Here is a 12,518-nt window from a genome sequence, read left to right as displayed (position 1 = left end):
AAAGAAAACCCAAACCCATGCAGTGTTCCACAAGGTGGTTTCCTCTAGCGTGCTCTCTGGTCCTTTTGTAGTTGCCTGGCAACCAGGAAAGGGAGGAGGAGGAGAAGGATGTGAGAGCATGGAGGCATCTGAAGAAGCAGATTATTTGTAGCAAACCAGTCAGCACACATTATTATCTGCAGCAAATCAGCTCTTGGTTCTCTTGAGCTACTTAGGTTATTCCTACCGGCCCTCCTCACATGGCTGTCTGCCAAAGGTGACGACCATGATTCTGCTGTAATTTTACAACAGTTTCATCCTAGTGTGAATCCTTTGGCAGTGCCAGAACTCTTCTTCTGCAGTGGGAACTTACCTTTTCTGAGGTAAGAAAAGAGCTTTGATCATTGCCCAGAGCTTCCCTGTGTTGTGTTAGGTAAGCTGTGTGACTGAGCAGGGCCTCTTAGCTAAAAGGAAGCCAAAGATGAGTTCAGCTCAGTTGTCCCTTCTGAACATGATATTTAACCTCAGATCTTGTATATGATGTTTTCCTTAATTGTCAAAAGGGCTAGAAACTCTAAAAGGTTAAGTAGGTTTTTCTAATCCAAGAAAGTAAAGAAACAGAAAGGTAGAATTTTTCATCTCCAATTAAATATCCAAACAACAAATCCAGTGTAGGATTTGTTGTTTGGATGAAAACACGCTTAGATGAAGCAGGAATGTGGGAGAAAGAAGTCAAACCTGTGCTCTGTGAGCTACAAGCCAGAGTGTCACATTCTCATGTCTTGGCCATTGGTCATCCAATTGGTCAGTATTTGGCCCAATGTTGCAGGGTGTCCAGACAGTAGAATAATTTCTGTGTAACAATAGTCTCTACTCTGAATAGCTGACAAAATTTTGGTGCAGTTACTTTCTGTGCTGGGGAGAACCCAGAGGTGAGTCTCCTGTTGGCTTTGTTCAGGTTTGGGCCCTTTGTTTCCTTCATCCTAAATGGGTGCTATAACCTTTGGCATATTGCCTATGCTGACATGGAGTTAGGGCAGGTCTCTCTCTTTTCTGATCTTTGGTAGGGGAAAATCCATACCATCAGTGAACAGGAACACTATTTTTGCATTGGAAAACAGCCTAGAAACGATGCTTTGCAAAGCGTGGCACAGGACTTGGTGAAAATGTGATGTATTTTTAAAGATGATTAAAGCTATTAAATAGATTTGCACTCACAGAGCCTCATGGAAAAAAATTATATTTTTGCTTTCTTGTGTAAGAATAGCAGAGTGGGATAAAACATGGCTTTTAAAGGCCTCATTGCTATTGTCTTTGAGATAGCAAGAAGTCACTGCAATGAATAAGCTAATTACAGAAAAAATTTAGTGAATCATGGAATCATAGGATCATTTGGGTTTGAAAAGGCCTCTAGGATCAATTCCAACCATTAGCCTAATACTGCCAAGTCTACCATTGAACTGTGTCCCTAAGAACAACATGTGCGTGTATTTTAAATACCTCCAGGGGTGGTGACTCAATCACTTCCTTGGCCAGTGTGTTCCAATGCTTGACAACCCTTTCAGTGAGGATTTTTTTCCTAATATCCAATCTAAAGCTCCTCTAGTGCATGCAACTTGAGCTAGTTTCCTTTTGTCCTATTGCTTGCCTCTTGTGAGAAGTGATCAGCCCCCACCTGGCTGCAGCCTCCTTTCAGATACTTGTGGAGAGTGATGAGGTCTCCCTTGACCCGCCTTTTCTCCAGGCAAAGCAACCCCAGCTCCCTCAGCTGCTCCTCACCTTTACTTACTGAAGTAAGTAAAGAATACCAGTAGAAAAATGGTTTGCTTTTCTTTCCCTAGATTAAGAGATGATACCTAGAAGTTCTTGAAAAGTTTGTTTGAATAAGTCGCTATTGCTGACGAATGAAAAACCATTTTAATTAAGGACATGTTTAGGATAATAAAACATGTTTTCAGTGGGCTGGTAATATGCTTTTTATAGAGACCACCATACAGATATGCAGTAGCACTGAAGCCTCAGAATAATGCCTCAATCTGACTAGATAAGAGAAATTCAACTTGTCCCACTTCAGAAAATAGCATCCCAGATACTTCTAAGGGGCCATTCCTCTTCTGCTATGCATTGCTCTTTTCTTCCTATCACCCTGTTCTCTGTTCCTCAGGCTCTTCAGATTTATTTCTGCTGAACCTGGCCCTTGAATGCCTCTGTTCCTGCCATCTCATGAGCACATTTGCCAAATTGACATCTGTTAAAGTAGCTGTCACAATATGAAAAAGAAGCTCACTTCAACCTCATCTCTGCCATGTATTGTGGGTCCAAACCAAGCCTGCCTGGCTTGTGTGCAGCCCAGCCTACTCCTGCTGCTACAATGGGATTACCTAATAAATGTTTTGTGCAAGGCTTTGGCAAAATGGCAGGGAGGGAGCAGGAAAAGGAACAGCCAGTCTCATTTGCAAGTAGATAATGAATTAAAGCCTTGTTTTCTGGTCAGTTATAATCGATTAGGTGTTGGACACTCTTAGCAACTTGTGTATGTGGACACCCAGGCACTGGGAAGAAGACCCCAAGATCAACACTGACTCAAGGTGTTGAAATAATGCCACAACATTCCAAGTAAGGCAGACTGGCAATGAATTTTGTGGCTCAAAAGATGAACTGAACATCAGGTATGAGAACACTTGTATAATGAAAATGCATCGTTTTTATAAACAGGGGTTTTTTTCAAAATGTCTTGAACTTTTGGATCTCTGTAGTATGTGTGCTTTTGCTTGGCAAGTATCCTGTTTGGACTGTAATGCTCACTACAATACAATCATTTATCTATCCTTAAATTTCTCAATTGCTTCTGGTTTTCATGCTAAACACAGTTCTTCATCTGGAGATGAAAAGAGAGGACAAGAAACTTTTGCAATTTAACTTCATTTGTCCAAGTGCTTAAATTTCCCTAGTTTTGAGTCTGCTCCCACTTACTGCTGCTACCCTCCAAAAGGGGCTTATGCCCAGTAAGGCATCATTTCAAAGGAGAATACCAAAACTTCCACTAGCAATAAATTATTTGATCAAAAATAATTATGGGAAAGGAGAGAGCTTCTATGAAAACTACAAAACTGTCTGTAATTTTTCCAAAATAATGTACTTTGTTTTCAGCCAAGAATACCTCAGCTATTGCAATTGAGAACCAGAAGACTTCACTGAAAATTTTCTATTAAAATAGTGATTTTCTTAGAAGGCATGCAACAGAAAAAATATTCAGCTAAAAGAAAAGAAAAATTAGAAAGAGAGCCCGCTTTGATAGAAAATATTCAACAATCCTACCAAGGATTTAATTCCATCAGAAGAACTGTAGTGCCTGTCTTTCATTTGTTTAGTTGTCAGATTCTCTTGACACCATTGATCCTGCAATTTCTTTCTCTTATTTGCTTTAATTCATTCCTTGGGGTTAGCAAAAGACTTTACTCAGCTTGTTTCAACTTCCAGAGGGTTTCCACCAGAGGTGGCGAGGACCCTTCTTCCTTCTCTCCCTCTCCCTCTACCCTGTGGAAGTTGTCTCTCCTCTTAACTGCAGCACAGATTCAGGGTGTGTCTGTCTCTCTCTCCAGTGCCTGTCTGCAGTGAAGCCCGTGCCCCTTCCTCCACCCTGCTGCATATGTGCTCCTGTGGCAGGGCTGCCACCTCTGTGATTGCTCTGTGGACCACAGAGCTGAGCACCTCGCAGCAGAATGAAATTCACATTAGTGCTGGGAGGGCTGGTTTGTTCCCTCTTTAGCCAAGCTTTGCTCCCAATTATTAAAGCCTTTGTGAGGGAGGCTTTGATGCTAGGAATTAACTTGAAAGGAATTTGATAACCAAGGGCCATATTCATGATGCAGAGATCTCCACTGAAGGGCTCTCCCCCCTCCCCAGCATCTCCTGAATTTTGAGTAGATTCCCTAGTTGTCATGGCAACAGCCTAATTTGCTCTCTTTTTGTGGTTTAAGTAAGCATCATGTAAAAGCTCCTCAACAAATGATGCTAAAACATCCTGAGCTTTGGTAGTGACACTGGGCAACTTGCCACATGGCTTAGTTTAATTGCTCTGAAGCTACCACCAAGTGCATAATTCAGGCTTTCCTTTAACACAGGAAAAAAGTTTGGATGGCTGGAAGGGAAGGAGGAGGAGGAAAAGAGCAGCTGCCATTCTTCAGAAGTGAAGCAACTTCAGGAGCAAGAGGGCAGTTTTGTCCCTTTTTGTGGCAAAGAAGCCCATAACAGAGAAAGACAAAAGCTTAGTTGAGACTGTTACTTTTTCACTCTTTAGATCACTTTGAACTTGATGAGAAGGGCAAAAGCATCCACTGATCCTGTACTCTGTTCTCCCAGGGAAGGCAGCATGGCTCGATCCTGCTTTGGGACTGAGATGGAGGTAGATAGCCCAGCCATTTAGGAGGTGGCAACCCCCATGCATCGTCCCAGCTTCCTGCAAGTCTTTCAATGTGAAGGCAGTGCATAAGGAAACTTCTGGTCTGTCACCAGTGAACTGCCTTTGTATCTTTGCTGGTACCTGGGCTTGACTTCACCCTGGTGTCCCTGTTGCCTCTGGAGGCAGAGCTGAGGCTACCCAGCCTGCCAGGCCTGGGAGAGGAGCCAAACCAAGAGCTGGTGTAGGAGTTGCTTGAGTTGCTTTGGGCTCTAGTGCAAATTTGAACCTCTCATCGTTGTGGTAGTAGATATATAGACTCTACAGAGTAAATATTAGCACATGGAAAGCAGAGTGTAAAGGGTCTTCTTGGACTCTAAGGGAAGAACAGCAGCTTCATCCTGCCTGTTAATTTTTCAATAATGGTGGAATGACACATCTCTTTGTTAATACTGTGCACATCAGCGTGTATTAGCAGTAGCTTTCAATATTGCCGTGAATGGTCATTAAAAATCCCTGTTGGCTGCTTGGTCTGTTCTGAGAATACCAAAGGGTTGCCCTGCTGAGCTCCTCCACTTCCACTATTCCTCCCATAACAATAAAACTCTTTAGGCAATCAAAGTGGTCTGAGGCTTGATTTAGATAGTGGTGACCCTGTTGAGGGAATCTGCAATGGTCTGTAACTCTTCAAACAAAGCATCACCTAAAGAAAAACAGCAGTATTCATTTTGGGGCCAACTACTTCTTAGGAAATGCAAGTATAGGTAGTTGTCCGTAGAAATTTCTGGTCAGGAAAAAAAAAGTGCCAAAACAGAACACTAGAACACTTTAGTCATTTGGTTTGGGGGAAAACTGCCATTTTAGAGTGGGTTTTTTTATGAGGGGATCCAAACTCCCACAGCAGGCATGTGAAATCACAGTCCCTGGGCAGTGCATCTGTGAACCTTTCTCTCTCAGGAACCATGTACTTGCATCCTCTGGGTGTCCGAACCGATGGGATGACAGCAGTTGCTTTACAGAAGATACAGTGATACAAGGCAGACTCTCCCTTTTCCCTTGATCTGCTTCTCTTGCCAGTCCCTTCTCCAGAACAGTTTCATTCTTTTCTCACATATTGCATTCAGCAAAGAGGCAAAGTGTTTGATGCTCTGCAGTATTGCTTTGCCTGGACAGAAATCTCTGCATCCACTGAGGTGGTAGTAACCATTCACAAGGGAAATACTGTATTATGGGCTGAGGAAGGAGGTGCAACAATAAAATGGGAATGCCATGGCTTAGGGGGAGGAGGACAAGAGGGATGGAGTGGGGAATACAAGTGGGTAATCTGAGGTCTCCTTTTCAGGAGTGACAGAGAGATTCTATTTTTTTTTTACCCACCTCTCTGATAAAAGCTTGACAGTGGGGGTGAAGTCTGTGACACCAGAGCCTGCACACCCTTGTTGTTTTACTAAATTATTCATCCCTGTTCCTGTGATAATATAGTTATAAGGAGGAGCCTAATTGAATTTACTGTCTGGCATTGGCCAATAGGGTGATAAGGATCCGGCAGAATGGGATGACGGTGAATCCTGCTGGTGTGCTGTGAATGTGAAGCAGGACGGACTGGCAGTTTGTGTGCAGGAGGGAAAAGCAATCGGTCCAGGGCCCCTGGATTAGCAGAATAAGGAAAGGAAAGGTAAGGGAGCGGGTGGGAAAGGGATTTGCCTGAATCATATACTGACCCTGTGCTGAAAGGCTGGTTTTGTTCATAGGAAAGCACTCTGCAGGCAATGTTTTCCTGCAGGGTTTGGAGGGAGCAGAAATGCATGTGGTGGCACTTGCTCAGTGCATGTAGCCTGTGCCTTTGTCTTTATACGTGCTGCAGGGCTCTATAACGCTGCATGTTCACTGAGCGTGTCTGTGCAGAGATTCCTGTGGTTTGTGTGGACCCAGCAGCAGTGCATGGAGCCTGTGCAGTATAAATGTAAAGAGGGGAGTCCAAAGGGAGGAATTACCTCATGGGCAGATTGGGGAAAACAGTAGTGCTTTCTGGTTTGATTGAAAATGAAAATGCCGAGGCTCTTTGTGAGCTGTTGGCAAACAAAACGGAGCAAGTGTATGTGCATCTGTCTGTGTATGTACTGGCTCTGCAGTGAGATGTTAAAATGGGAAAGAGGAGATCACACTGGAGCATTAGGTGTCGCAGGTAGAGATAAATTGCGGGCAATCTGTGTAATCAGATTCTCTAACATGGAGAATGCAAGTAAGTACGGAAGTGGATTAATCCTATCTGCTGAGCTGGCTACACCTGGAAAGCAAGGGGGAGATGGGCTGGGAATCAGGACAGGTAACGTGCCTGGTTAGGGAAACTGATGCTCAAACCATCCTGCCTGCTGTGCCTGCAGCTAAAGTGGTAGCTTATTGAGTTGCTTCCACATATTTGTTATTTCCCTTTTAATGATGCAAATGTGAACATCTCTGAGGATCAGGGTAGAGCCCATAATTTGACATCATCTGGAAGAACAGGACTACATCAAGCAAATTAGCCTCTGCCCTTCCTTTTGTTTCACTGCCTTTGCTCTGATAACAAGTGACTGCTGAGCAGACAGGGCAGGTGGGGGAAGATGGATTACAAATGTGGCAAGTGGCATTAAGCCGTGCAGACAGTGAGTGTCCTTTGCAGTGACGTTATAATCACACTTCTTCTGCTTACATCTTTGCAAGCATGTAAGAGAAGGCTGTCCTGAATTTGGGGTAAGCTTATTCCAGTACTAACTGGAGCAGGGGTCACAGGTCATTGTAAGGTACTAAAATTTTTAGCTGCTCCTCATAGGGGTTCACCACCTCATTCTTTTCAAGCTGGAATCCAGAGGAAAGTGTTGCTGAGACTAAGGCGTTGCTCACCTGTGGATATCTCATCTCTGTTGGAAACTCATTCTTATGATGACTGTGGAGGGAGATATGCTTTTTCCGCTTGCTCAGAAAGCAGCAGCCAGAGGCTGCCTCCAAAAAGAGAAGTAAGGCAGAAAATCCCATAGGGAGAAGCTACAAAATGGCTTATCTTGGATTAGCCTTTTGCCCAAATAGGTTCTCCTTCCTTCCTGACATCAAATTTCTTACATCAGGAGTCAGCTTTCCTCTACCCAAGCTTCTTTCTTTTCTGTGATTTTCTCACATGGCCTGAAGGTTTAGAAAATGACTGATATCTCCATCAGAGAGCACCTCCCTATTCATGTCTACACTCTGCCCATGACATCTCCTGGAGTCTCTGGTTGTGCTCCTCTGAGTGGTGGGCTGAGTCTGACCCCCTCTGTCTCACAGCGTGTGCATGCACGCCAAGCGGGGCCAAAGGGACACTCACTTGGTAAAAGTACGAAAAGGTTCCACCTTGCAGAGGGTATTTGTATTGGGTGATGAAAAAAAGGAAACATTGCAGATTCCTGTAGGATAGAGGCAGGCTCTCCTCATCTCACCTGGAATAGCTGACTAAAAAATGGATCTAACACAGGGCATATGGTCATAGTTGTGTTTGACTCCAGCTTTCAGAGCACTCGCAGTAACAGAGTCAGCAAAGAAATGAAAAAAACAACCCTGGACATCTGAGAATAAACTCCCCAGTATAATAAAATTCTTTCCCTTTGCCCCAAAACAGAGGAATAGTTGAATAACTTGTTTATTCACTCACTACAGAAGGCTGCACAGCTCCCAGGTGCAGAGCAGGAGGTTCACCCAACCAAAAGTGGGCACTCATTGCTCCTGGAGAGTCCCTGTCCCTCTCTCTGCACATCAGAGGAAGTCCTCTGCTCTTGCTGGTTTTGGGAAGTGCACCTTCCCTGGGAGATGCCCGCAGGGATTTGGCAGGAGAAGCATCCCCGTGAGGCTGCAGCAGCAGCAGCAGCAGCAGCAGCCCGGTGGTGCTGGCAGCAGTTACGGCCGGCTGGGTGCCTGCATTGTTTGCTTCTGCCCTCAGAGTCAACGGGGAGCTCAGGAACGGGCAAAACGCCAGCAAATTCCCAGGGAAGCTGACGTCATCGCCAATTCACTGGTGCCAGACACTGTGCTGGAAACCTGAGGTCGCTTTTCTGCCATTAATTGCTCAGATGATTAATTCATGCAATGATATCACTTTCTGGGGTGGAGGTTAGGAGGTTATGTACTCTAGTAACGAGAGGCGGGATGGGATGCGAAACTCGTGCTCCTTGTTGGTGTTAGCTTTAATCAGAACAAACCAGCCACTGCGTGCTCCACATCATCCCTCCTCCCCCAGAAAGGGTACAGCTTTTTTCTTGGGTTTTTTAGGGGGGATGAGGGGGTGGTGCCATGGGATGTGCGAGCAAGTGTTCTTATGGGATTTGCAGTATTGCAAATTCTACACCAGAGGACTGAACCATAATGCCCCTTAACTTTCACAGCTACTCTGCAACAAGGATTTTTGCTTTAATTGTTTTCATGTTAACTACTTTATTTATGCCATTTACATTGCACTTTCCAACAAGAAAAAACGGTATTATTCTCATTACAAAGACAAAAGAAAAAAAGAGAAAAAGAAGTGCAATTTTGTTTGTTTCTTATTGCACAGTGGCTGGTGTGTTGCATTGCAGTGCTCTCATCTCAGAGGGTCCTGCTCAGTCTGTTGGGGTGTGGGATATATTTTTAGTTGGTCTGGAAATTCCCCAGAATGTCAAGTTTTGCAGTAAATACTCTAGGATATTTAATTATTTTGCAATGTTTTTAGGCTAAAAATCCCTTTCCTGTCTCTTTACTAGCTAAGCAAATAAGTCTAGAATTCCCAGGTGGGCACTACAAAGAGTTGTCCTGGCCCAGACACAATTAATAGCTTATAAAGTTGCAGCAACTTGGTCTGTCAATCTGTTGGTAGGTGAAACATCTAACTTGAAATGTCGGACAAACCACCCAGGGCATTTTTAGAGCTGTTGTAAGAGAATTTTGTGTCACTCTGCCACATGGATCCCTCCTTCTCGCTCACTCCAGTGCTGTTCTTCTCACTTCAGGCCTCTGTGGTTTTGGCTGATTTGCATCCTCAGAGGTGTACAAAGCCCTGGACCCTAAGTTTTCAAACAGACTTGGTAAGACCAAATGGAAATCTTTCAATTTCTAGATTGGCCTTTTATTTATGGGATAAAATGGTTTCCTTTCTATTTAAGCAGTGGGGAAGCCATGCTCTCTCTCTCCATTCTGGATAATTCTTCACTTTTCCCATCCTTCGTGATTTGTCTTGGTATTCTTCTACCTCATCAAGAAATTTGAAAATGTCAAGGAGCTTTTTTAAATGCTGACAAGTAACAGAGATTTGATTAGCAACCGTAGCAGATCACTTACCAGTCCAGTACTGTAGACTCATATATATTTATAATACAGTTATCAAGGAAAATGAAGTGATTAAGCAGAACTAATGATGTCTGTATTAATGGCTATCAGGTTCCAGACGTTCATCTCTTGTCTGTTTAACGACGAATAATTCTACTATGTCTGGGCAGATCAAATGCTAAAGCAAGGGTGCAGTTTGGCTCTGCTGCCCTTAGCAGATTACACTGGCCACAGGAAAGGTGGTCCAGGGCACGAGCTTGTAATTTAAAAAAGTGAGAAAAACTAATAAAAGTGAGAAAAACTAATGACACAGCCTTGGAAAAGTAGGAGGAAGAGTCTATGGTGGGACTTTTGGGGGGAATAATCTTTTGTCCTGGTGGCAGCCCTCCACTGCAAAGGGCTGAATTACCATCAGAGTGACAGGAAGAGGAAGAAAAGATTGTCTGCTTCCCAGGATGGTCTGTGGGGGACTGGCATGGGGGAGAGGGGAAAAAGTGAATTGGATGGAAAGTAGGAAAGACCCTTTTTCTAGGTTTCCTGAAACTGGGATACCCTTCCTATCACTTTGAGAGAGTAACTACAGTCATATTTAAAAGCACATTAAATTTTGCTCTCAACTGTCAGACTGGGATATGAACAAGAGAGAGAACTGCTGTGTTGTATCATACTCCAGCCTGAAGAAGACAAGCAGCATTATATTCCTGTGTGTCTGAAAAATAAATCAGAATCCGTGTTGAAAGAAGGAGGAAGGTAGGACAAAGGCAGGACTGAAGAGCCATGAGAAAAGCTGGACAAAGTAACAGAGAGGGGTGTGCATTTTTTTGGAAGAAGGAAATTTTGGTTTCTGCCAAGCTTTATGGCTTTTGGCTGATTTATTTCCCACTCTCAGCATGATCCAGATCAAGCACTCCTTCAGCTGGGGGGAAAAAAAAGCATTTGCTTCTGTGTTTCTTCTCATACAGAGGAGCAAACATACACCTACCAACTCCTTTTGAAAGATGGCAGTGTCTTCAGCCAGGTCTTCATGGTTTGAAATGGTTTTTTGCTGAGCTCCCTTGAGTTTAAAAAGTGTGCTACCTTGAGCCCTATGTTTTAATTTGCAATTTAATGTTGCATTTAGTTGACAAGAAGGAAATAGTATTTTAACTTGCTGATTCTAGCCCTTTAAAACCACAAAGCCATTTAAGAAAAGATACTAATTGACCAGTTGTTCATAAAAGCCACAGCTAAAGCCACTCAGATTACTTGGAGTCAAATAGTTTAGTGATTCCCATCCAAGTGAATGGAGAAAGTCCCACTCCTTTGCAACTCAGATCTTCCAAGCCTGCTGGAAAAAAACAGCCAGAAATGCTTACATCATATCTTTTATGTAGCCAATGCAAAATATTTTTAATCTAGAAGGACTGGTAGGCTTTCACCAGCACTAAATTAAGTTTATAAGCAAACACAAGGATATTTACATAGAGTTATTAGAAAAGCAAAACCAATAGCAGCAGAACAGTCAGCTCCAAGATGATTCAGACCCTTAAAATCTGTCATTTAAAATATAGTAACACTCCTTTTTTAGATGAAGTGCATTATTTTTAATATAGGGTATTCTGGCCTATGTGGTTGTGTTCTTTTGTAAAGCATAACGAGCATATCTGTCATGCCATCATCTTTCTCCCCCACTTTTAACTGTACTTTGCTGGGTTTAGAGTAGGGCTGAAGAGCCCTATAGTGCATTGCAGCCCAGGAACATATCAAAGACATTAATGGCTGCAGAAATACTTTTTCCTGACTCTGCAGAGCAAGCTGATACACTCCAGAGGATGATGCTAGAAAATACAAATCCTTCTTGAAGAAGGAAAATCAGGAGTTTTCTCACTGAACTTACCAGCACAGCGCAGTTTTTTATAACCACTGCTGTACATCAGTGAAAAACAAAATGGAAATTTGGGTTAAAGAATGACCCCATGGTGCCAGAGGTGATGGCACCATGTGTTTCTGTCCCTGAGTCACCACACACACTTCTGATGCACTGTGCCCATCACTGGCAGTTGCCAGGGGCTGTGGACACAGCGCATGGGCAGGGAACAATGCACTTGGTGCACAGCTCTTTTCTGAAGTGGGCTTGGCAAAACCAAATTATGTGACAAGCTAGGAAGCATTTATTCTTTTTTTAGCCCCAAAGTTTTTTTATTTACTGCTAAAGATGAGACTCAGTGCCTGTATTTCCCTGTATGTTCCCTAAAGCATTGCATTTTGGCAAGAGGGGTTGGATGAAGAACTTTGTTCCCTCCAACAGCTCAAGGCTGCGGTATTTAGCTTGATGCTTCTATCTAAAATAGGCCTGTGTGTATTTAGTTAATCTTTTGGGCAGACTTTCTTACTTCAGCAGTCTTGTGAAGTTTCTTTTAGCAGGAGAGAGAGGAGTAGGCGAGGTAGGGGGTTGCTGCTTTATAATAAAACTGAAAGAGGCTGACAGGAATCCACATGAAGGTTACCTTGGTTCACTCTGGGCAACCTTAATAATTTAGCAGAGCCTTTCTAGTCCAGGCTTCCCACGCTGTTCCCCACAGGGCCAGTTTCACATATGAGAGTTTCTTGAGGCCATTCAAGGCACCAGCTACTGAGAAACACAAGGCATAGGAGAGGATGATGCCTGTCAAGAGCTGGAGCTGACAATTCCTATTAATGCGCAGGCAGGCTTTTCCAGGGAAGATTCTTTGATGTCCCTGACTCTTGGTCACAGTTCACAGGCCTCTGGCTTTACATATCATGCTTCTTTCTTGAGGGAAAGTGCCACCTCTTTCTTCTGCTGAGCCCCACAGTCAGACTGTCACCTCCAGAG

At 43.6% G+C, this 12,518-nt stretch overlaps 1 protein-coding gene across 5 annotated transcripts in view; it reads left to right on the top strand.

Annotated features, from left to right (window-relative positions):
• Window positions 1-213: 213 nt before the first annotated feature.
• The window catches only part of SYN3 (synapsin III), a 193,278-nt gene continuing 180,973 nt past the window's right edge, over window positions 214-12,518 (top strand). For 2 of the 5 annotated variants that reach the window (XM_071422734.1, XM_071422729.1), the window contains exon 1: window positions 5,909-6,053. The gene's annotated coding sequence lies outside the window, so the exon portion shown is untranslated. Of the gene's footprint in view, window positions 363-5,908; window positions 6,054-9,369; window positions 9,445-12,518 lie in introns of those variants that run through there. The other 3 variants (XM_071422731.1, XM_071422733.1, XM_071422730.1) reach the window with 3 other exon arrangements.

This window comes from Agelaius tricolor, unplaced genomic scaffold (assembly GCF_023055355.1).
Source record: "Agelaius tricolor isolate 1412-34295 unplaced genomic scaffold, bAgeTri1.0.p SCAF_3, whole genome shotgun sequence".
Lineage (NCBI taxonomy): Eukaryota > Metazoa > Chordata > Aves > Passeriformes > Icteridae > Agelaius > Agelaius tricolor.
This window is presented reverse-complemented; position numbering and strand designations above follow the sequence as displayed.